The sequence below is a fragment of the Argiope bruennichi genome, chromosome 1 (assembly GCF_947563725.1).
Source record: "Argiope bruennichi chromosome 1, qqArgBrue1.1, whole genome shotgun sequence".
Classification (NCBI taxonomy): Eukaryota; Metazoa; Arthropoda; class Arachnida; order Araneae; family Araneidae; genus Argiope; species Argiope bruennichi.
In genome coordinates, this window is record NC_079151.1 from 55,447,034 (window position 1) to 55,469,596 (window position 22,563).

Genomic DNA, 22,563 nt, shown 5'->3' on the forward strand with positions numbered 1-22,563 from the left:
ACAACTTTCTTTTTAAGAAATTGTTCCGAAAATGGATGATATTTATTTCAAATCGATGGAATTATCGATTTATTCAATTTTGATATATTCGAACAAAGCAAGTTAATTTATTAATCGATCACTTTTATTTACACAGGTCTATATAAGACTTCCTTTTAGAAATGAAATTTAATAACGGATTTTTGCATTATTTTCAGTCATTTCAAAAATGGAATTCCTTTTCTTTCATTGATAAAACTATCGATTATTTAATTTTGATATATTCGAACAAAGCAAAATTTTTTATTAATCGATAATATGTTTTATTTACACAGGCTTATACAAAACACGCATTTATAAATAAAATTTAATGACGGATTTTTGTATTATTTTCAGTAATCATTTCAAAAATGGAATTCATTCTTTTTTCATCGATAAACTATCGATTATTTAATTCTGATATATTCGAAGAAAGAAAAATTATTTATTAATCGATAATATGTTTTATTTACACAGGTTTATACAAAACACGCATTTATAAATAAAATTTAATGACGGATTTTTGTATTATTTTCAGTCATTTCGAAAATGGAATTCATTTTCTTTCATCGATGAAACTATCGATTATTTAATTTTGATATATTCGAACAAAGCAAAATTATTTATTAATCGATAATTTTTTTTATTTATACAGGTTTATACAATACACTTATACAATACAATACAGGTTTATACAATACACTTATACAATACAATACAGGTTTATACAATACACTTATACAATACAATACAGGTTTATACAATATAAATGAAATTTTATGACGGATTTTTGTATTATTTTCAGTAATCATTTCAAAAATGGAATTCATTCTTTTTTCATCGATAAACTATCGATTATTTAATTCTGATATATTCGAAGAAAGAAAAATTATTTATTAATCAATAATATGTTTTATTTACACAGGTTTATACAAAACACGCATTTATAAATAAAATTTAATAACGGATTTTTGTATTATTTCAGTCATTTCAAAAAAGGAATTCATTTTTTTTTTCATCGATAAAACTATCGATTATTTAATTTTGATATATTCGAACAAAGCAAAATTATTTATTAATCGATAATTTTTTTTATTTATACAGGTTTATACAAAACACTCATTTATAAATGAAATTTAATGACGGATTTTTGTATTATTTTCAGTAATCATTTCAAAAATGGAATTCATTTTTTGTCTATCTCTAAAAGTTTTTTTCCTCAAAATTATTCCATCTTGTGGACAAGATAATACGAATCCAAATATTTGTAATTTTAATTTTTAGCATAGCGCAAATGTATACTTTAGTTTTATATTCTAGCCTTATTATGATATAAATGGTAAATGAGTTTATGAAAGACCTATTAATTACTTATAGTTGCAATTTCTGTATTTCTTAAAACTTTATTTTCCTTCTTCTGGACAATTATCCAAAGATCGTCGCTTTTTAGCATACTGACAACAAAACACTGATGCCTTTGCTAGATATAGTCCTGGCTCCTGGCTGCACCTGTATTTCCAGAAAAAATTGCATTGCAGAAAAATTTCAGACTTCACTATGTGATCAATTTATTTATTTATTCAAAGCTATGTCATTCATTTTGCAAAACTCAATCAGTTTTTATATAATTTTAAATATAGGTTCAACAAAAAATATATGAGCATGAAGATATGATAGGGTATGTTCTACAAAAATGAATATATGTTCCCCAGAAGGATTTGATAAAAGGCTCGAATCAATAATTGACATTTATTTGTTTAAAAGATGCAATCAGAATTGTAGTTTTAAATAATATTTTGACTTTGTATGAAATAGAAACGAAAAGTAAAATGCGATTTTTAAATGTGTTTTTTCTCTAATTATAGAGTGATATCAGAAGAAAAATTAAAGCAGCCCATAAAGACTAGTATTGTTTTAGTTCAGAATAATATTAAGTGGTCTTGCGTTTTTTTTCTGAACCAACTGGAAAATTACTTTCTATTATTGTAACATTTTTCTTTGAATTTTATAAAGAAGCATTAATCTTTTTTAAACCTACATCAAGTTAAAAGGGAAATTTTTTCACTAAATACAGTTCTCATTTTTTCTGTTGGTTTAAAAAAATTTATAAAGCTAAATGTAATTTATCCAAATAATCATAAAATGTTTCCAAGAAGTTCTGATTAAAATATTGATATTAAGACATGTAAATTAATCTAAGGTTTAAAGTCAGATAAAATCGCTGACGAAGCTTTCTCTACAAAACTTTCTTTCTTAGACAAATATTTGATTTCTTTTATTTTTCCTTTAATTTTTTCCCTCTCCGTTTTAGCATTTGGCACCGAAGGTGTTTGTTTATACAAGAAAGAAAAATAAAACTTTTTCCCAAAATATCTTCTTCCAAAGTGTCAGGAAATATCAGGTTGCGTTTGATAAATAAGACAGGTAATGTTTCAAGTATCAATTTCAGAAACTTCCTCAATATGTGTGAAGACAATAACAGAAAAACAGGTTAAAAATTTGTAATGAATTTTTTACTTGTACATATAATCTATATAAGATGGTGGAGGTACTATTTTTTTAAAGGGAAGTAGGCGCTTGCTCTATAAATTATTGTCTTATATACAGAGTGGTTATAATTAAACTTCCCCTATAAGCAAAATCCTACAACGCAAACGGATGAAGGGATTGCTACGAAATGTGGTATATAGACTATACACTAGATGCGTTCACGGAATTTCGAAAAAAAAAAATTAGTTCAAAAATATCCACCAGAGGGCGCCTTTTCCAGAAAACATTATATTTAACACAATAAACAACCAAAACGGAATACCGAAACAATATTAACATTTATTGACTAGTTTCTGATCACCTTGTCTTCGAACCATATTAAGTAAAGGTAAGGAAAAATTAACAGTACGGGGGGGAAAAACAGATCAGTTTGCAGAAACAAGAACCGATTAGGACGAAATTGCACAAGAGGAGCAGTTATTAAACGGGTCCAGGATGATGTAGGGAAAGGTGCTCCATGTGACCACTCTACAAAATTTCAAGTCAATGGACAGTGTGTTCAATAGCAGATCGTAATTGATCAGTTGCGATGCTTCGCACATGAAGCGCTATGGAAACTTTAAGGCATTCAACATCACAACACCTGCTCGATACACCAGACATTTTAAGTGACTCCATAACCAGAAACCGCACGAACATAAAACATGACAACGTCTACAAACGTTTCATACCCTGACCTGTTTAGCATAAAGCTTCCTCTTCTTCGGAAGCATGCAAATTTCGACATTTTTTTCCTAGAACTGACAATTTTTTCCGGATTTATATTTTATTACTCATAATTCTTATTCTGGATTGTTAATATTGTTTCTGTATTCCGGTTTGGTCGTTTAATGTTTTTCTTTATTTTAATGTTTTTCCGGAAAATGCGTCTTCTAATGGACATTTTCGAACTTTTTTTTTTTTTTTCCAAAATTCCTTGAGCGCATCTCATGTATAGTCTATATACCAAATTTCGTAGCAATCCGTTCGCCCCTTTGCGTTATAGGATGCTGTTTATTGGGGAAGTTTAATTCTAACCACCCTGTATTATCGAGGAAAGAATTCAATTTTCTTCTGGTTAAAATACCTTTGTTAAAATCAGGATTAGTGAATGAACATAGGCTGAATAGGAAAAGGAGCAGAATATGTAGACGTAATTCGATCTTTTAAACCTTCACTTCAAATTAGGGTCCCCTTATGGTTATTCTAGTGTTACATGGAGTTTTCTCGAATTTGAAACTAAGCAGGGATTTTAAGCTCGTGACGTGTAAGTTCTGAACAGGGGAAATAAAAGTCCATACAACTCAGAAGTTAAAGTGGTTTGAATTTGAGTGCTTCGAAAATGAATTTATGAACACGGATTAAATTAAATTATTATATACTCATAGAAAATACCAGATATTTTAAAGAAACTTTCATTTTTATATTAAATTCCAAGTTCTTAAATAAGGAGATCCTCCATGACTCATCCGTCAGCCTGTCGATTCTCTGTATCCTCAATTTTGATCAAATTTTTATACTTGTGGCAGAGATTAATTACTAATAATCACATATTAGTTTCAGTATAAATGCTAGATTCATGCCATAAATCGATCTTTCGTAATTATCTTCCGCCAACAGCAAGTAGTCAAACAATTGCCGAGTTTCTTTACTGTACTACAAAGCCCACAATTCTGATGTGTGAAAATAAAAATCTGAGAACTCGTGGCGTTTACCCAAGATTCGCAGGTTTTATGCGGGAAAAGAAGGAGAATATGCGAGAAAGATTTGGGGAAACCATTGTCGCTGATTTCCTTTGAAGATGACCTTGTGGGAAAACTTAGATCTAACCACTATGCCTCGACGTATCATAATTTCCAATATTCTTTCTAGCTTCGTCCTTGAACTGATGTTTGGTGTCTATGTATTAGAGTCAACTTCGTCTTATTAACTGTCAATTTGGCAAGCGAATCGACACATTTATTTGCTAGAAGTCACTGGGATCTGTTATTTAATATAATTCAATGAAATGATAATCCTTTATTTTCCCTTTCCTGGAGAGGTTCATCCGACCAAAGCGAAGGTTTATAATTAATGATTACAACTAATTGTTCATTCTAGTTTGACTTAAATGTTACCATTACAAGAATACCGAGCATGCTTCAATTCAGGTATGATCACTAACAATCCTAAATAAAATGGATGGCATTACCTTTCATTGATTAATTGCTGAAACTATGAATAATAACTATTAGTCTGTTTTAATATATTTCAAATTCGTCCATAAACAAGGTAAAATTATAATATTGCCACATAAGCGAAGTCGAAAATTCCGGCTAATAATTATCAGAGGAGTCATTCCCAAATCGTGATCATTGTTAAATAGCTTCCAAGTGTCAGATAAATGTAACAATTATTCGTAAATCGACGATTCTAGGAAATTAATGGTTATACTTGGAAAAGCGATAATTAAATTAATGCTCGTATCGAATTGTCGATCGAATTCGGTATCTAATTTCTACAGCGCATGCGATCACTTGCGCTAATATCGACGATTCATTACAAATAAGGGAGTATCAGAGAGTGAAGTATTTTGTAGCTTATTCGTATGAACATTGTAATGTAAATTAGTTTTTATTTTCTATAAAGTTTTTTAATGTAAATAAAAGCTGAATTATTATTTAGATTAATTTATATTTATTATTTTTTAAATTTGGGGGGAGGGGAGGGGGAGAAGGAAAGATAAGAACCTTAAGAAGCATTTTGAACATAGAATTCTTATCAAGAGAATATTGCTAGCTTCGGCAAGCTCAATTTGGTCAAATTTTCTGTTTTAAGAATTAATGCATCAAATTCAAAATTTAGCTTAATTTTAAGAAAGAGCATTCCACAAATTTCAATTTCTCATCAGCAATTCCTTTAATAATGTAAATATTGTTATGTCGTTATTATTGTTAAAGATTAGCTGTCAGTGGCAACCAGCTGGTTCTCCGGGGATTTTGCACAGACTTCAATTCAGCGAAATCGTTAAATACGGCTCCATGTTCTTTAATTTGTCAAATTCTTAGACATTAAAGCCGTGCTATTTTATATCACTCTCATTATGTACGTGAGTTTCTCTAATGGTCCTTAGTCCCATGACATCCAATCGCTATTAAATACGTATATATGCAATTCATCTTTTTTTCTTTTTTTTTTTAATTCCTTGATAAAGCAACTTTTTTCACCTTGTAAACTACGCCAATGTTAAAACAGGACCTTTGTCTTTATTTTTGAGCAATGGGATATTATATTGATTAAATATTGGATAAAACAATAAAAATGTTTTGTACTTCAAAGCAATAATGTAATATATTGTTGGAAATTCTCAAAAAATAGTTTTTTTTTTTTTTAATGTTGTCTAAAATTTAGGAAACATTTCAGCGAATATTAAATTGTGTCATTAAAAATACATTTTTTTAAATTTTGGGGTTAAATTTATTTTTTTGTAAGTTATCGTAAAAAACACCAAAATTCAATATCAATTAGGGCTTCTGAGGCACGCATTCTTATCTTCCATGAAATATGTGCGGAAATTTGTTAATTATACGTCAAAATATTTGCATAGTGCCCCTACACACACGCGCTCATTCATTTTTATTATCAGAAGATATAAATTTGAAATATTTGTATCCTTCACGGCATTAGGTTTGGTTAAAAGAATTAATTTCAATCTTTTTCCTTTTTTGTAATTTCTTAAATGTTGTAGCAAGGTTTTTATTAGGTAGGTTATCATTTCATATAATTCATTGTTTCAGTTTTAAATTTAATGCTCCATAATTTTACCTCTGAAGTGTATCCTAAAATATTTCGGAATTTTACAGACACTTTAAATGGTAAAAGAGAATAAAAGACAATGAAGCACTTGATAATATATATATATATATATATATATATATATATATATATATATATATATATAATAGTAAAAAATTTTAAATAGAAAATATATTTTTGAAAATAATTTGTATTATTTGTGAATAATTAACAATAGTTAACATTTGACTTCATTTTTATTTTAAACTATATATATATATATATATATATATATATATATATATATATATATATATATATATATATATATATATATATATATATATAAGTAACCAATCTAAAGTAAGAAGTAGTTTGAAAACGAAACTAAAATGAAAACAAAACAAAACAGTTTCGAAATCGCAACTAAAATTTATACCTATTTAAACTAAAACCGAAAAAGAACTTCATAGTATTTAGAGAGCACAATTGCAGCTACTTCTAAAACACAGATGAATTGACACAAAAGTATTAGAATCAAGTTAATAGGAAAATCAAAAAATCAAATAAAAATTAAACCAAAAAAATTATAAAAAATATAAAAAAAGAATCCGGCCTGAAGACTTTTTCAAGAGTCACCCTCAGGCAGGGATTCAAAGAAAGGGATTTTTTCTATGAGGAAATACAGACATTTGTCTAATAATGATTCCTCGTGACCCGAAAATCCCCTGAAATTATGCTCAAGATATATACCCTCATGAAAAATTAATAAAGGTCTGCACTCTTATGTATGACGAATATTTAAATGAAAATATCATTCCTAAAAATAACTGGCTAGAGTTATGTAATTTTAATATTACTGAAAATTACGTTTTTAATGGTATTAATTTTTATAAACAAGTCAAGGGCATTTCAATGGGAACAGCTTTCTCAAGTGCTTTAGCTAATATTTTCCTACATTACTATGAGAAAAAAATAATTAAATATAATTTAATAAACGGGTGGAGATATATTGATGACCTACTATTGATTAACTTCGACAATACTAATATTATTACTAATTGCTATCCAAAAGATTTAATTCTAAAAGATACAAATAAAAATCAACTTGAGGCTACCTTTCTGGATTTAAAAATCGAAATTGCTAATGATAAAACAATAGTTGGTATATACGATAAAAGGGATGATTTCAACTTTAAAATAACAAAACTATGTTACTACCATTCCAATCTAAACTCTAAAATTTTCAAAAATCTAATTTTCTCACAAGTTAACAGGATCAAAAGGGTTTGCAATAATAAAAATTCCTATATTGAAGCATCAAACAACCTCCTTAAAAATTTAATTAAAAATGAATTTCCTAGAAATTACTGTAATGTCAATTTTTTAATTAAACAAGGTATGGTTTGGGATTAATCCTTTGGCTTAAATAAAAATAGAACTTTCCTTGCATATTGGATCACTCAATAGATGGCGCTGGGAGCCTACATCTGTTTACATAATTAACCGTTAGTTTTTTAAAATGCGGGAATCACAGTCGATAGCTTAAAATTTCCTTGATTGTTGATAGTATGTTCTGGCCTTTTCGTTTTTAATTTTAGTGCTATTTTTTGTTTTTATTGTTATTTTTGTTATTGTATTTTTACTTTGTAGTGGTTATTTTCTTCTAATTTGTTGTTTTGTATTTCCTTTCTGTTAAAATGGTATATCTCTTGAGCATAATTTCAGGGGATTTTCGGGTTACGAGGAATCATTATTAGACAAATGTCTGTATTTCCACACAGAAATAAATCCCTTTCATTAAATCCCTGCCTGAGGGTGACCCTTGAAAAAGTCTTCAGGCCGGATTCTTTTTTTATATTTTTTATAATTTTTTTGGTTTAATTTTTATTTGATTTTTTTGATTTTCCCATTAACTTGATTCTAATACTTTTGTGTATATATATATATATATATATATATATATATATATATATATATATATATATATATATATATATATATATATATATATATATATATATATATGTGTGTGTGTGTGTGTAATGATATTTTAAACTTTTAATTTCAATTTAATTAATTTCCAAGATTTTATCTTAATTTAGCTCATAGTAACTTCATTCTAAAATATTCTCTTATTTCGTGATCCAATTCCACTGTCTCTACTTAATTAATTCAAGAGAAGCTTTGTTAAATTCCTGAATAAGCTAAAAGTCTAACTTTCCCACATTCCGCGTGAAGACGCAAATTCTTTTTTTAAATCTCCCTGTGTTTCCCCTGCTTTCTCCGCGTGTGTAACGAAAATCCCTCTCGAAATCTCATTATATATTAGAACTGTAAAGAAATATTTTCCCTATCAAAATCTAAGGTTATATAAGACGAGGGATAATTTATTTCGTCCCTTCTTCCCTACTTCGGCTTTAGTACTGCGCTGTGGCGGACGTCTTGTCCGCGTCTCTGCTTGTAAATAATTATGCTTTTCCGATGGATTAAAAAAAATTTAAAAATGTTAAAAGTATCTTTACTGTCTTCAAACTGCATCCTGCTTCACAAACAAAATAATGTTACATATATATATTGCTTAACTTTGCCTATTTTAAGAGCGCTGATTGCTCTCCTTTTCCAAAATAGAAATGCGCCCAAGTGAATATAATTCTGTTTTGCTCTATCATGAATAAAAATTTACAAAATTTACTTTTAGTTCTCAAAAGACATATAGATTAAAATTTAAGTTCGCATATTGATGAATTAACGTACTTGTTTATGAATTTTATTTATTTTGGCACAAGCTGAACATGTATTACTTGAACTAAACAATGCTCCTGCTTTAAAAAATTGAAAAATTGAAATCATGAAAAAAATTTATTATTATTAATCATATTTATTTAAATATATTAAATATATTCATATATAAAAATCGAAATTTTCAAAATGAAATTTTGAAAAAAAATTATTATTACTAACCATACATATTTAAATATATTCAGAATCTTATTTTGTCTGTATTTTTTTTATTGCTTTTCTTGTTTACATTTTATTAAATCTGCTTTTCGCAACCTTTTCTTAAGTTCTTTCTTTTTTATGCGACCTGCTATCGAATATATTTTGCTTTCATTTCGTAACTGAGAACTATCACACACGCATGTAACATGTGTATATGTAAACATTATTTTGTAGAAGCTTAGCCTAAAAGAAGAAACTTTTGAAATTTTTATTTCGATTTATTTCACTACGGAAGACATAATTTGTAGAGGGGGGAAGTAATGATAAGCAGATTTCGGTTCAATGATCATCTTTCTAGAGAACATATATAATTTATTAATTAAATATAAAGATAAGCAGATAATAATGATAATATAGATAATAATGATAATAATAATGATATAAAGATAAGCAGATAATAATGATAATAAAGATAAGCAGATAAATGTAATGATAAGCAGATTTCGGTTCAATGATCATCTTTCTAGAGAACATATATAATTTATTAATTAAATATAAAGATAAGCAGATAATAATGATAATAAAGATAATAATGATAATAATAATGATATAAAGATAAGCAGATAATAATGATAATAAAGATAAGCAGATAAATGTAATGATAAGCAGATTTCGGTTCAATGATCATCTTTCTAGAGAACATATATAATTTATTAATTAAATATAAAGATAAGCAGATAATTATGATAATAAAGATAATAATGATAATAATAATGAAATAATGATATAAAGATAAGCAGATAATAATGATAATAAAGATAAGCAGATAAATGTAATGATAAGCAGATTTCGGTTCAATGATCATCTTTCTAGAGAACATATATAATTTATTAATTAAATATAAAGTGGGGATTGGATCAAGGAATAAGAGAACTTTTCAGAGTGAAATTATGGATTAATTTAAAATAGAAGTTAGAGATTTAATTAAGATTTAATTTTTAAAATATCATTTCATATGTGTTTATGTATTCGAAATGAAATAATATAATTTTTGTCGATTCAAAAGTTTTCAAATTCTCTCTCTTTCCAAGAAGTCATTAAAGTTTTCATGAAATACTTTTACTCTGTATACGAGAATTTTCGACATTATAATGTGTGAACATGTGTAATATTGTTCAAACGCTATGGCTATAGCATTGAACTGATTTCATTTCATCTGAAAGAGAAATTAGTTAGAGAATTAATTAAGATTTAATTTTTAAAATATCATTTCATGTGTGTTTATGTATTCGAAATGAAATAATATAATTTTTGTCGATTCAAAAGTTTTCAAATTCTCTCTTTTTCCAAGAAGTCATTAAAGTTTTAATGAAATACTTTTACTCTGTATACGAGAATTTTCGACATTATAATGTGTGAACATGTGTAATATTGTTCAAACGCTATGGCTATAGCATTGAACTGATTTCATTTCATCTGAAAGAGAAATTAGTTAGAGAATTAATTAAGATTTAATTTTTAAAATATCATTTCATGTGTGTTTATGTATTCGAAATGAAATAATATAATTTTTGTCGATTCAAAAGTTTTCAAATTCTCTCTTTTTCCAAGAAGTCATTAAAGTTTTCATGAAATACTTTTACTCTGTATACGAGAATTTTCGACATTATAATGTGTGAACATGTGTAATATTGTTCAAACGCTATGGCTATAGCATTGAACTGATTTCATTTCATCTGAAAGAGAAATTAGTTAGAGAATTAATTAAGATTTAATTTTTAAAATATCATTTCATGTGTGTTTATGTATTCGAAATGAAATAATATAATTTTTGTCGATTCAAAAGTTTTCAAATTCTCTCTCTTTCCAAGAAGTCATTAAAGTTTTCATGAAATACTTTTACTCTGTATACGAGAATTTTCGACATTATAATGTGTGAACATGTGTAATATTGTTCAAACGCTATGGCTATAGCATTGAACTGATTTCATTTCATCTGAAAGAGAAATTAGTTAGAGAATTAATTAAGATTTAATTTTTAAAATATCATTTCATGTGTGTTTATGTATTCGAAATGAAATAATATAATTTTTGTCGATTCAAAAGTTTTCAAATTCTCTCTTTTTCCAAGAAGTCATTAAAGTTTTCATGAAATACTTTTACTCTGTATACGAGAATTTTCGACATTATAATGTGTGAACATGTGTAATATTGTTCAAACGCTATGGCTATAGCATTGAACTGATTTCATTTCATCTGAAAGAGAAATTAGTTAGAGAATTAATTAAGATTTAATTTTTAAAATATCATTTCATGTGTGTTTATGTATTCGAAATGAAATAATATAATTTTTGTCGATTCAAAAGTTTTCAAATTCTCTCTCTTTCCAAGAAGTCATTAAAGTTTTCATGAAATACTTTTACTCTGTATACGAGAATTTTCGACATTATAATGTGTGAACATGTGTAATATTGTTCAAACGCTATGGCTATAGCATTGAACTGATTTAATTTCATCTGAAAGAGAAATTAGAGTATAGTTTGAATGAACCCTAGAAAATATATTTGATTTTAGGGTTTGCATTGTTAATAAACAGAGTAATAACTACTGTTTGTCTACCTCAAGAATAGCTCCCACCAATATGTCTACGATTGTCTGTTGCCGTGGAAACAAGACCTGCTCTATTTTCAATAGGGGATTTAAAAAGAAAGGCATCCATGTTGGCTTACTGATTGCCTTGATGACGTATTGGCGATTTTTTTTAAAATTGATTTATAAAGAGTGAAAAAAAAATTGTTTAATATAATAATTATATAATAATATTTAAACTTTTAGACTTAAAAATGAAATATTAATGAATATGCAATAAAGATGAAAATTATTACAGTAAAAAACTAATTATTTAACTTTTTAATAATTGTTTAATATTTTCATAACTATTAGTAATTATCAAGGACTTCAGATTATTAATACAATGACAGAACTCCGTTGATTATTAAACTTTCAGCATGTATTTTCCAACAATTTCTAAGGCAAAACAGTTTTAAAAGTAAAATAAAATAAAATACCGTTTAAATTTCAAAAATAAAGTTCATTCAAGCATTTCAAAACCCTCTAAATCACTCTCACAAGTTTCGGTTTCTTCTGAATCAGAATCATCATTGGTATTAATTTGAAATGACAGTTCGTCCACTAAATCTTCTAACAGTCCATCTTTCTTCCAATAATTATTTTCAAGCTTTTCTACGTGTTTGCAATTCGCTGCCCCTTCTGCCGAAGTAACTTCAGTGATAGCTGTTTGAAGAAGAGATTTCAAATTGTCCAAACTTAAATCGCCAGTAATATTTCGTTCTTTTATTATTCTTTTTACAGAGGACCACACAAATTCGATTGCGTTCAAATCGCAATGATAAGGGAGTATTCGGATAACTTCATGTCCTTCTTTCTCTATTAAATTATCAATTTTATAGGCAATTTTCTTTGGACGATTACTGTCTATTGAGAGAACAGTTTCGCTTTTCGCATTTTTTGATCGCATGGTATTCCGTTGTTTTTCAACCAGTCTATCATAACTTTTTTTTGTAGAAGTGTTTTTGTAGACTCGTTGGAGTGGGGTTTTCGACAGTCGTATGATACGGTGCATTATCCATGCATACGACACTGTTTGGTTGCAAATTTGGAAAAAGTTTTTCCAACACCCATTTTTTAAAGTTTTCATAGTTGCCCGTGATAGTCGCCGCTTTTTGTTGATGCTTTATATACTAGTAAAGCACCCGTAAAAAAACCCGTTGATGACCCAGCATGAACAACTATAAGTCTATTTTTCGAATTAACATTTGCTGTAGCTCCCAAAACTGTATCTTCTTGCCAACATTTCTTAAATGTCAAATTGCTGTCTACCCAAGTTTCATCAATATAGACAATCGGCCGTCAAGCTTTCCTGTGACATCTCATTTCTCTCAAATATCTGTGTCTATAAAAAACAATATCTGGTCTTTCCATGAGTACTTTTCTATTATTCACGCACTTCTTCCATCGGAAATTCATTGAACTTAAGACTTTGCACAATGTGTCTTTTTGCCACGAAAATCCAATTTTTTCTTTCAACACGGGTAGTAATTTTCTGAGGGATGGTACTTTCCTTTTTTTTAAGTAAAAGTCTTGAATTGTTTGCCGTATAACACACTTGTCAAAGTCATATTTCACAGTTTCGCTCACTAGGTCTTTTACGGTGTTTACCGGGTGATTTTAAAACTGTCGATGAGCCCGATGATGAAACTTCCTTTCTTATTTTTTTTATTGTAGCTTCAGAAATTCCAGTTGCTTGAGAAGCCCTTTTTCAGAGCTTGTGGGAGTGGAATTAACGCAGATTTCGATGAAGCTTCATTGGAACAAAATTCCGCAACATTATATACAATTTTATGTGCCTGCGATTTCAAAATTTCACCCTTCCTTAACTTAAAGGCCATCTTGCAAGTTTAGCAAATTAGCAAAATCAATTAAACCAGTAAGGAACAAATAATTTTAAAAGCAAAAGCAAAATAAACACAAGGATAAGATAACGCGTGCAACTCTTTTAAATCCGAGAAGACAAATGACGTGATGTAACCTTTAATTCCGCCAATTCCCTACACACTTAATCCCCATTAGAAATGAACTAGTCTTGTTACTACAGCGACCGCCATTAGATAGACTTCTTGGCGGGAGCTATTCTTGTAATCGACAGACAGTAGCATATGTTTCATTTTTTTTTTTTTCATTCTATATTGATTACCGGCTACTTGTCTGTTATAGTTTCATAAGTGCGCTCATTTCTTTTCATTCTCTTTTTAATTATGGTCTTTTATATCTGAAGAAATGGTGAATTCTGAGAACATTTCATTCCCGTTGTAATTATTGTGTATTAGTTGTAGCATAGCTAAGTCCGATTCTTCCTCCATAAAGCACTTAACTGAGAGTTGCTCTTCTTGGTATAATAAAAGTAAATTCACTGAAAACCATAAGAGAAATTCATTCATATCTAAGTAAATATATTTTAGACTTACAATTGCACATATTCATTGTTGCTAGAATTATATTATTGGGGAGGTTATAAATTTGATTCAATTTTAAAATAGAAATTGAATATCGATTACATAAAACAGGTATTAAACCCTTTAACTAAGTATTTTTAAAGAGAATGAAACTTACATATCCTTCTAGTAATCAAAGATTAAATTTGTTTCTTAAATTCTGATATATTAACACCTTGTGAATTATGGCTATTTATATTTTTCTTACAACTTAACAATTCATATATTAATGATAGAATGTACTTTGGGTCATCTTTTTTTTAGTTACTAGTGTTTTTACTGTCCTAATCTTAATGAGCATTTATTTTTTCACGAACTATTTCTTATGTTAAGGAACTGCATCAAATACCATATAACTATATAATTTATATAACTATTATCCTCAGGAATTATATCATATTTATAAAAATATTAATGTGAAATTTAAATTAATTATAAATCAAACTTAATATACCATCATAATCCCAACACATTAATAAATACATCGAGGATGTCGCCTGTTGATATGTAAAATATTTAATGATGAAATCATGAATTTATATCTTTGGGATAGATCAGAATTTATGTTCCGGAACAAAAATTATCCTTCCCAGTCTTTCTTCATAAGCTTCCAGCTTTGAAATTCCAGCAAATATGCTTGTGGATGTATTGGTGATTCTATGCATAATACATCGAACTCATCCAGATTCTTCGTAGTTCACGGAATCATTAGTAAACAATGAGACATACATGTGGTACAATAGAATCGTAAATATTTTCGATTCATGAATGATATCCAGAGTTTTGTCCATTATTTGGCAGAGAACGAAAATGGATTACAAAGGTATAAAATTATAATGTTTGTATCTGATGAAAAATAGACTATCTATTCGAGAATTAAAAAAACGTAGCACTATTATTTTAAACGTTTATTCTACGTTTTGATTTCGATTATTTTCATTTTATCTATCATTTCTGTACTTTTGTATATTTGTTTATTTAAAAAGAAAATGCATATTACAACTGGTGAAAAAAAGTCACCTGTAGCAAATGGACCACAAAAAAAATTATGGCTGTGGATTGAGAATAATAAAAATATTAAAAAGCATATTGGTGTATAGTATTATAGACTGTCTATTAAAAAACTTAAAAAACACAATATGAATAAGAGATTGAAAGATAGAAATATTTTTAAAAGTATAAATAAAAAATTCAATAGATTCAACAACAAAAGCATTCAAAATGAATTAAAAACCCAAAAAATATATTTTATCAAAAACGTTAAAATACTAAGAATTCAAAAGCCTAATATGATCAGTTTCAAAAACTTAAAAACGCATAAGAAATTAACAATTCGAATTCAATCAATCCTTTAAAACATTTAGGAATTTAAAGGTTGTTGGTAATTGATTTTCTGATCACTAATAGATTTATTAAAAATATTATCAAGTTCTTCAGAAAGTATATCAAAAATTTTATAAAATTCATCAAATTTCACAAACACATTCTCGTTTAATGTGTTAACTCTAACCCTCTAGCTGACACAGCAAACATGTAGACCTTAGTACGCCATCACAGTCAAAAAATATTTCAAACATATTATTGATGGTTTTATTAAAACAAAACGGAACATAAAAAAACAACTTGTGTCGGTATTTCAAACTGGGAATATGATACACATATATTACGCCGACACAACATATTATAAACACAACACAGGATATATCTACATAATCTGAATATATATATATCTATATCATGAAAATGAAAAGTATTTTTTTGTTATGCGAACAATGGCTAAATATAGATTGTATTTACACTAGAATTTCTATTTTGTTTATTTTCATAGCAACGATCCTAAATGAGATTGCAATCGCCAAGAGTAGGACTGGAAATAGATTTTCATTACTCCCAGTATTTTTATGCTTTCAACAATATTTTATATAATTAATAAATTAAATTATTAAAAGTAGCAATGTTTGATTCAAAATTTCTCCATAGATTTTGCTAAAATAAGTTTTTATATAATATCGAATTTTTGTTAATCTTTAAAACTAGTAACATTTTTAACCCTGTATTTATACATTATTTTAATTTTCTTTGAAAATCTGAGATATTAACTCATGCTGTGTTAATTTTTAACCCTACACATTTCATAGCATTTTACTTCATGCATAAACAAATTTAAAGAAACCTTCGTACGATTTTTCATTTATAAAAATAACTCAAATTTCAAAAACATAATTTCTTTATTAATGAAATTAATATTTGGTGTTTTATCTTAAACCAATTTTTACTTCCTCGTACACGAAGCAGAAAGAAACTATTATAATCGTCAAAAAATTTTAACTCAAGATTTTGGGAAATTTTACGTTTTGAAACCTTTTCAAGGCCGAAAACCACAATTTTGGCATTATGTCAGTTTGCCTTCCTGCAAACACGATAATTATAAAATGCTGTGATCTAGAAGTATTAAATTTAGTATATTGACTTATGATCTAATTTGTAGATGTCACCCAGATTTTCAGCGAAAAATCATACACCGGAAGTGAGTCTGGCTGGCAGTTTGAGTAGAAGGAACTCGATAACAATAAAACATCAAAAACTAAATATATAAAATTTGATTCACAGGTTTAACATCTTAAATATGACGGCGTCCTTGCATAGGGATAGCGCGTCTTCCCCTTGATCTGGGAGTCCTGGGTTCGAGTCCCGGTTCGGGCATGGTTGTTCTTCATCTGTTCTATCTGTGAAATGTATGAATGTGCTCCCCTGTAAAAAGGGGTTGTGCAAACGATTGTGATGCGTGAATAGCTAAGACGTACTCTTGGCCCTAGGTGGCGCTATAAAACAAGAGACGCTCCCTTGGCTCCGTCAGCGAGTTTGTCCATGGCAAGTGCCATTAGAAACAATAACAACATCTTAAATATAGATTCTGATTCAATTGTAAGTCAAAACAATTATCCTTCTGTCAATATGTATTTCCACATGAATTATCCGTGTGAACGGAATAATTTTTAAATGGTTGTGATTTAAATCAATAAATTTTGTATGTGATCTTGCGACTAGAAATAAAATTTCGTGTGAAATGTTTCTGTCTATCGGTCAGCAGAAAAGCATATAAAATACATTTTCTCATTGGAAATTCAGTAAATATGTTAGATTCGCGCGAAGTGTCTATATTTCGTAACTATCATTTATTAATACCGTGCAAGTTATTCGCAACCTTATCCAATTTTCACAATTTTATACGGCAGAGAAGATAAAAAAAAATGTATATAAATATGCGAGATAGTCTAGGGCAGTGATCGGCAAACTCATGAATCAACAGTCCAAGGGCTGGAATCTCTTTTGAGAACCACATTTTTTAAACTTTAATTGTATAAGTAAGTATATTATTATTCGCTTAATTATGGTATTCACTCTGGATTTTTACTAAACTGCATAGGTATGTCGAATAAAAGTTGATATCACACTTAATAATGATACTATTTATTGATAAAATAAAATTGTAAGATATCTAAAAATTTAAACTTTACTAACAAGCACTGATGTAAACAATGGACTTGCATTTCTTTGGAAAATCTGTGCATCGCAGGACTAGATTCTAGGGATACTACTCTTATTGATTTATTTTTAATGTTATTAAATTTATCAAAGTAGTAGAAAAATAAAAGTGAAATCAAATCAAATAATCTTTTAAAATACCATTTTTTGCATGAGCTGTGATAAGCCACTGGTAAAAGTCTTGATCTTAAAACCAGAAAACTTAAGCCTCGAAACACGATTCCAACAAAAATTCTTCATGTATGTTGGAATGGTGCATATTAAATCTGACATCGCGAACAAATGTCCACCAGTTGGTAAGGCTCGGAAATTTGGAGACAAGTGGGCTGCTCAAGTGTCGTCTTCATCATCAGACTGAGCTAAAAATTGCAAGGTCCATCTCAAAACAATTTTAGGGTTATGCTATGGTACATTAATATAATTAATTAACTAATCAATCTATTTCTTGTCTGAAATTATTTCATTACCTTCATTACTTTCTAAACCGATACAGTTAAACTGTGGCGAATTTTTAAACATTTGGATTATTACTAGTTTCGAAATAAGTATGAAATATTTATCACCAGAAGAATTCTTTAATCTACAGCAGATCTTTCAGCTATTTTTTTAATTATTTTTATTGTGAATTTATTATGAACTAGCTTTTACCCGCGATTTCGTACGCGTGGAAATAGATTGGAATTTATAGCATCAATGGCTTTATCGTTTGTTACACCTGCGCATGCGTGAATTTCCAACGCCAATTAGGGCAACAAAAATGTATGAATTTTCTACGCCAGTTGCGGTAACGCAATATAGATTATAAATTTTTAATTTCCTTTATTCTATTTTATTTAAATTCAAAAGTACCTCAGAATGAATCCGAAAGATCGATTCATTAACAATGTTTAATTTTAAATCTATCGAACACTAAGAAAATAAACAGAATCGTTTGAAATAATAGTCAAAATCATGTTAAGCCTAATCTCATTGGCGTGGGAAAAAAAATTTAAAAAAAACCCTGAAGCTTTACTCATTTGGCGATTTTTGGTGGGAAAGTTAGTTTTAAATTAATAAAAAATTAACCACTCAATTAAACGGACTAAATAGTAGCCTATCTCCTATTCCAGACTATAATCTATCTCTCATTTAAATTTCTTCCAATTCTATTCAGCCGTTCTGACGTGATTGACTAACAAACAGCCATCCATTCATCCATCCAAACTTTCACATTTATGATAGTAGTAAAGTTTACACCTCTTTTATTGCCAGACAAATAATGAACAATGTAGTGACGTGACATTAGATTGGACTAATATACTGGAAAGCGTCATTTGAAATTCTCAGACACTACAGAAGCATAAAATTTTGAAAAATATCAAGTAGAATATCTACGACAAAATAGGAAAAGTAGGAAAAACAATCAGAATTCCTTGCTAGTTCAGTGCATATAAGCGTATCTCTAGATAGTGGTTCACATCATTTTGACAGATGAAACCGAAATATGAATAAATCAGATATACTTGCCCCTCAGAAATCATAAAAACGCATGACGGAAAGAGCGGCGAGATAATATTTTGCAGGAAGCAGAAAAACGAGGTATCGGGGATATTCCATGAATTTAAGAATACACCTTTCTCGAAATGTTTTACACAAACTCAAAACATATTCCTGACTTTTTCTCTCCTCTTTTTATTCGCTTTTTGAACATTCTTTGTTTTTTTTTTTTTGTATTATTATTTGTAAAGAATGGAAGATTTTTGAGAAGAAAAATAGTTTCGATTTCGATTCAAATTTCAACTTTTTTGATTTATTTTCTTTGGATTCAAGTCGTCTGGTTTGGGAGAAGGATTTTTTTCAACGTATTTGACTTTGTTGAAAAACAGCTATCTAAACTAGGTGAAATATTCTGCTGCTGCTAACTTTCATTAGAATGATTTGTCAACAGAAATTTTAAAATTTTCCTAGTTAAGTGTGAAAATAACAATGTATATTTATCCTATGCCTTTTCAACTATAAACATTTATGATATGATTTCGATTTAAAACTGCTTTTGAAATATCTAATTGCATTTTTTGAACTGCAAAGTTTAACATTTTTCCAAGTTATTTAAAACCTTTAGAATGATTATATAGAACTATAATGATGAATACATATAATTTATTATATAGCACCTCGTTTATTCATTGAGGTTCTTAGACACTAGAGAGCCACTGAACTCTGATTGTAAAATATTTGCTTCAATACTTGGAGGTTAAGGATTTCAAACCGATTTCACGAAGCACGGTGCACAATAATTCATCGGAGAAGCCCAGATGGGATTGAGAAGGTTTTGAGAAGGGGTTGCTGGCTGGTGTCGTCGTGCCCATCACCTGACCTCGGTTCATAAATTATTATGGTTAGAAACTTTCGAATTGTCTTCCAAAATTACAAATAGTCTTTGTTTTACTTTGAATCTGACCATAAATATAATCAAGCTTAACTAATATTGGATATTTCAAATCATAAAGAATTATTTTATTTCGTTCCTTCTGTCAAGTTACACTTTGTTCAATTTTTGATATTATTCATTTAATTGTTTAATCATTTGCCTTATTTCAAATCAGACATAAGATACAGTATATATTTAACAGTATTAACAGTATATTAACAGTACAGTATTATTAATATCTTAATGCATATATTTAACGAAATTTAATGCATGTATTTAACGTAATCTTAAGCAGTTTCCAAACATCCTTTAAAATAGAAAAAAGGCATGGCACGCCGAATAATTATTTTCTTTAGTCAGATACACAAATAAAAACATATATATATTCTCGTCATAGGCAAAAGCATGGGAATCTTTAAGCCCTCTTCTTTTACGTTTAAGTAAATGCAAAGTCTTCTTTGTATCTATCCACAAATTATTGGAAAAAAAATATTTAGATTATGCGTAAATAAAAATTCTTTTAATTTCCATAAGCTTGTCATATATGTTTTCTTACATAGAGATTTTTTTTCGCATTAAGGCATCTTAGATATATGGATGAAAAGCTATCGGCTTAGTGATTGGTTATAACCACCTTGATTTGTACAGAATTGGTGTGGGGTCGGCTACCCTTACCGATGAAAGGACATGCCTCCTACAAGAGATGTTGTACCGTGCCGGGTGATGGTCCTTAATACTCAACCATAGTTCCCGCCTATGTTGTCATGGCATTCCGATCCTTCAATTTATCCATATATCTTTAAACAGGGCGCAGTTACCACCAATCAAAAGATTTCAAAGAAATCAATATGGTTATTCAAAGATTCACACTTTGGTTTTACGTAATTTTAACTCGTAAATTAGATTCATAATTATAATTTATTAAGATAACTTTCGTTTTCTTCTTTAGAATTCATGCTGAAAATGGACTTCTGGCCACTCATTATGAATTTCTGAAGGGTACACATGACCATTTTGGGTAAGTAAAAAAGTTTTTTTAATGACAATTCCAGACTTATTCCCTTTTTTTCTTATTTCCTTCATAAATTCATAACAATCTTTCATAGATTTGACTTCATTGAGGGGTAAAAGTTCCACCCAATATGCTTTTAAAGCAATACAATAAATAGCAGACATTTATTTATCTTCTTAATATCAAAAACACATTGTTCTCATGAAATTTACGTCGTTTCAAGTAAAAAGGATATAATCTATATCTAAGTAATACGTGATTGTTATATAATAAAGATTGCACGATAGAAATATTACGGCTATATGCATGCAAATAAAGAAAAGAAAATGCAACGAAAATCTGTTTCTACAACTAGAAAGGGGGAAAAAAGAACGCTTTACTGACAAAAAGAATAAGAGGTATATAAATAGATCATTCGATGTCTGAAGATGACAGCTATTTCTCTTCATTTGCCAAAATGAAAGGAAAATTACTTCGGATGAAAGCATCAAATGGTTTGAGCAGAATTTCATCTTAAATATTAAAATGGTACGATGAATACGAAAAAATACGTCTGACGTATGGAAAAGACGAAAAACTCTTTGCCAAAGGTACAAAACATATGACTTTCAAAATTGAGCAAAATCAATTCACATTCAATATGTGACTGCAATCATCAGTTTTATAATAACTTCTCTCCGGTCAACTATTCATTTGTTTAATATTTCAATAATTTTTGGCAACATCTTTGGAACACCAGATTTTCACTTGTATAATTGGATATCAGTCTTCTTTAATGCAATTTAATGCTAAGTACAATATTTTTTTCTTGTTGAAAATTTTATCTTGAAGAAATGTAGCAATCAAATTTTCCTATCACGTACAAAATTCATAATCTTTTTAGGTGATATGATTAAATGTAAAAATGGTGATGCGTTTTCTCTTTTCTAAATTTTTTTGCTATTTTTCTGTTGATTTTTAGAACAAATTGAAAAGAATATATTACTTCAGCATTTTCCATGAAGTTTCATCAAATTTTTGATACGTTTTATTTGTTACCGATTTGCTATTTTTAATAATTTATGATATCTCATTCTTATAAAATTTCTCTGGTTTATTGATAACAGGTCAAGTTGCTTTGTGATTATTGTGAGAACTGAGTGTTTTTTCTTAAAAGAATTTAAAAGAATAAAACAAAAGAAAATGGGACGATATCAAGTCTTGATATAATAAAGTATATATAACATATAATATAAGTATTATAAGGAGGACGTGTTAAA